Below are 5,322 nucleotides of genomic sequence, written 5' to 3' on the forward strand. Positions count from 1 at the left end.
AAGCATCTTGCAGTTCCAGAAAGTAAGACTGTGCTCATAACAAAACAAAATAAATCCCATGACAGCAGAAGTATGTCAAAAAAACACAAGAACCAACTGAGAGAGCTCCCAATGGCTAAAGCTGAAACAGTTTGAGCAATGAAATCAATAACATAGTTTGACTCTAACCCAAAATATAAAATGAATATTCACGATTTGTGTCTTAGCTTGAGATGTTATAACAGGATATCATAGACTGTGTGGCTTAACAATAGACATTGATTTTCTCACTGTTTTGGAGACTAGAAGTTCAAGATCAGGGTGCCAGCACAGTTGAGATCAGGTGAGGGCCATCCTCCAGGTCGCAGATGACCAACTTCTCATTCTACCTTCACATAGTAGAGAGAGGAGAAGCAAGCTTCTCCTGACTTTAGTAAGGGTGCTAATCCCATTCATGTGGGATCCACCCTTCTGGTTTCCTCTTTTCACCTCCCAAAGGCCCCACCAGCTACTACCATCACATTGGAGGATAGAGTTTCAACATATGAATTTGAGAAGGACACAAACATTCAGAAGTTGATACTGATATACATAAATGATTTTTTTTAAATTTGAAGTAGAGTTATTTACAATGCTGTGCCAATCTCTGCTGTACAGCAAAGGGACTCAGTTTTACACATATAGACATTCTTTTTTAAACATTCTTTTCCATTATGGTTTATCGCAGGAGATTAAGTATAGTTCCCTGTGCTCTACAGTAGCACCTTATTGTTTACCCATTCTAAATGTAGTATTTTGCATCTACTAGCCCCAAACTCCCAGTGTGTCCCATAAATGATTGAATAAATAGATATATGTGGGAGAAGAGACGAGTAACCTTTGTGGAAGAATCCCAATTAATTAATGTGGATAATTTGCCTCAAGAAGGTGGATCATGACTCCTCATTACTTAAGTGTTGGCGTGCATTGCTACTTCCTCTCAAAGAGTACAGGGCAGAGAGGAGGGAAAAGACAGTGATTTTGTGGCAGAGAATCCTGCTAAATATTACTTTAGCCAAATGATCAATACCAGTAGTGACCAGTTGTGTTGATAGCATGTGCCTTTGATAAGCTGTGAGGAGAATGGTCCTTGACCTTTGAGACCTTCATCACAAAACACATGACCTCAGCCTGATCGTGAGCAAAGCATCAGACAAATCCCTATTGGGGACCTTCTACAAAATACTTAACCAGTAGGCTCCCAAAACTGTCATCAAAACAAGGGGAGTCTGAGGAACTATCACAGCCAAAAGGAGCTTGAGGAGACATGATGACTAAATGTGATGCTGGGTCCTGCATGGGGTCCTGGATCAGAAACATTTTTGATGTCTGTGCTAGAGACTTAAAGTGTGTGTGTTTCAGGGAGTGAGGGGGGTTTCAGGGTCTGTGGACTGTGCACTGGAAAATAAAAATAACGCTGTGTTAAAGGAATTGAGCTCAATAGGCATTTATTTTTAAAAATTTCATGTCTATTGGTTATTACAGAGCTCTTGATTTATCAAAACTTGTATTCATTTTTTACCCTTATCATTGTTATGAAAACCACAGTCCTGGACATCCCGGCTTTGCTCTTCCATACTGTGAATAATTTATACGTTGTCAAGTCAAAGGAGCTTGTCTTTATGTTTTGACCTTTTAACTCTACCTCTGGTTCCTTTCTGACTAAAGATAAAGAGAAAAAGTTTGAGTAATAAAGAAGTATATTTAAATAGCTCCCTTTCAGATCTCCTTCACCCAAAGCTTTATTTTCATGTCAGTAGTAAGGGTGATCTCTGCCCTTACACACAGTCTCAAATACCAAGAGTTACACTCAGAGAGCGAGGGTAAGTCATGCTGGCAATGTCATTTAGTTATTTATCATTTACTAAGTATTAGAGCTGCATTTTCTATTTTCATCCAATCAATTTTAGTAAAAAGATGTAGTTCTCTTAAAACATTTGTCAAGGGACTCCCCTGGTGGCACAGTGATTAAGAATCTGCCTGCCAATGCAGAGGACACAGGTTCAATCCCTGGTCCAGGAAGATTCCCACATGCCATGAAGCAACTAAGCCCATGTGCCACAACTACTGAGCCTGCTGCTAGAACCCGCAAGCCACAATTACTGAGCATGTGTACCTTAACTACTGAAGCCCTCACACTTAAAGCCTGTGCTCCTCAACAAGAGAAGCCACTGCAATGAGAAGCCCGGCACCGCAACAAAGAGTAGCCCCCCACTCACCGCAACTAGAGAAAGCCCGAGTGCAGCAATGAAGACCCAACACAGCCAAAAATAAATAAATTTTAAAAAATAAAATAAAATAAAAAATTTAAAAAAAACACAAACATTTGTCAAGTCCTTACTGTGTGTCAGGCTCTGTAGAACCAGGGAATTTAGAGATGATTAGCCTTTCTTTAAAGGAGTCACTGCAGGTGCATTACAGATGTATCCTGGCAGCTGTGTAACTGAGCAAAGCTACACATGGGGCCCAAGGTGAGGAGGGACAGGCCATAAGGCAAAGGTGCCTGTGAGTCCAAGTGACAGGTGGGACTTATGACGCAGTAGGGATTTGGACTTGATTCTATTGACACCACTGTCAGAAGCTGGATGGATGCAAACCTGTGTGTGACCTCCTCAGAGTTTTACTTAATGATAGCACTGTGGTGGTGGAGTGAAGATGAGATTTGCTTTCTCCCATTGGAGTCAGCAAGAGGAGATAAGAATCAGGGAAATCAGTTAAAAGGTCACTTCTGTGGCCAAGAACATGGTGAAGATCAGCCCTAAGACAGAGGACAGGGAAAACACAGAAGTCTTAGGTGTTTATGAGGTAACGTCACCAGTTCTTGGTTATCAGAGGAAAGGTTGAAAATGAAGACATTCAGAGTATGAATCCCAGGTTGCTGGCAAGGGAGATGAGGATGGTGCTGGGTGGGTGGTGATGTCATCCGCCACCAGGAGGAGGACCACATGGGCCCATGGGAGGAGGAGGATGAGTTCGGCTTGGTTCTTAGTTGAACTAAGATGAACTTGAGAGACCAGTATGGGGGAGGGGATGTGATTGCATACTGCTATGTAGTTATGTTTGAATCTATTAGACAGTACATACTTATTAAAATTTGAGGAAAATGTAAGATGGCATGAAAATGACAACTTATAGATTCAGCAGAAACTGGATGGCTGAGAACTAGAGTGAGTGACCTGAGAATCATCACCAGCCACAGTGTTTGTGGATGTCAGGCTGGGTGCGTTTGTTCTGGGGGCTCAGATCCAGGCTATGACACCCCAAGACAGAAACTCATCCCTCTGCATCTAGTTTATTGTGTGTAATTGTATTTTATGGAAATCTTCAAATATACGTATATGTCTAAAAAACTTATAGATATGCCAACATATAAAACTCTACAGTGGAATACTACTCAGCTGTAAAAAAGAACAAACTTTTGCCATTTGTGGCAACATGAGTGGACTTGGAGGACATTATGCTAATTGAAATAAGTCAGACAGACAAATACTGTATGATATCACCTATATGTGGAATCTAAAAAATACAACAACCTAGTGAATATAACCAAAAAGAAGCAGACTCACAGATACAGAGAACAAACTAGTGATTGCCAGTGGGGGAGTGGGAGACAAAAAGTATTGGGTGTAAGACAAGCTCAAGGATATATTTTACAAAATGAGGAATATAGCCAATATTTTGTAATAACTATAAATTAAAAACAACCTTAAAAGTTATATAAAATAATAAATAAACAAACAACATCACAGGAAAAAAAAAACTGTAGCAGTACTTCTCTTTTTAAAAAGAAGTGATAACTGAGGAGTCCCCTAGCTCCAATAAAGGAAGTTTATTTTGGTGGAACAGATGATTCCTACTTAAATGAACTCTCATTTCAGTCCCTTGCAATTCTCCCATGAACTTGACACACTATCAACCTAAACCTAAAATAAAATTTGCCATGTGTTTGTTTGCTGGGATGTGATTTCCTTGCAATATCTTTGTTCCATTCAAAGAATATTGATTCCCTCATATATTTCAATAACTACATGATGCAGTGTTCACCTGTTACAAAGCAGGATTGTCCGTCCACATGGTCACAGGCATAAGTTTGCTTAATGTTGAAGTTATCGACTTTTTTTAAAATCAAAGAAACCTGAAGAGTTTATCAAGGATATTCATTTAAAGTAGTGTTGGTTTATCGATGCCACTATTTCCATTTGTTTCTATCAAGCCATGAAGAGTGAGGTCAGTAGCATCTTCTATTTCACACTTGTTCTAAACAGTCATAGAAAACCACAAACGGCTTGATACTATCTCCCCATGACCTTTCAGAATCCAGCCCAGCCACCTGACATGTCACTTGGATGAACCACAGAAGGCCTGCAGAAGGACAACTAACAATCTCACACAGACCTTGAAGTAATCAGTCTTCTTTTAAACAAGGCTCTATTTTATTTTCAGGTTACATAAAAAAGAATGCAAGAAACTTGCTAAAGCAATTTTAAAAAGAAGAGCAGAGAGAAACCAAGCACCAGAATCACAGGCTTCAGGCACCAGAAGTCAGGTATCCCCAGGTCCCATTTTCTAGGAAGAGGTTTGAGTATTAGGATTACAGATGACTTATTTTCTACTACTGTAGGGTTTTAAAATTTCATCTAAGAATTAAGTCATATTTTGGAGTGAATAAAATAAAATAAAGGAAAAAATCAATACAACAAAAATATTTCTAGAATCCATCTTCTTTCTTTCTGGTTGACACTGAGCTCCTATTTTTTTTTTTTTTTTTTTTTTTGCGGTACGCTGGCCTCTCACTGCTGTGGCCTCCCCCGTTGCGGAGCACAGGCCCCGGATGTGCAGGCTCAACGGCCATGGCTCATGGGTCCAGTCGCTCGGCGGCATGCGGGATCCTCCCGGACCAGGGCACGAACCCGTGTCCCCTGCATTGGCACGTGGACTCTCAACCACTGTGCCACCAGGGAAGCCCTGAGCTCCCCTTTTTTTTAGATACTTCTCTGACCTTTGTTCAGATTTATCTTTCCCTCTTTTGCTCTCTCCCCACCTCTACCCTGAAAAAAAACAAAGCAGAAAATTATCTTCTTAGAAAATGTATATTTCTATTTGATAATCAGCTCAAAATTCACCTTTAAAGTGAAATAAGAAATGCACACAGTTAGGTGCTGTTACAGGTTGAATTGTGTTCCATCTAAAATTTATGTTGAAAACCTAATGCATGTAGCTTAGAATATGACCTTATTTGGAGGTAGAGTTTTTGAAGATATAATTAATTAAAATTAGGTCATTAGGGTAAGTCAGTCCTAATCT

This window comes from Globicephala melas, chromosome 3, assembly GCF_963455315.2.
Source record: "Globicephala melas chromosome 3, mGloMel1.2, whole genome shotgun sequence".
Taxonomy (NCBI): domain Eukaryota; kingdom Metazoa; phylum Chordata; class Mammalia; order Artiodactyla; family Delphinidae; genus Globicephala; species Globicephala melas.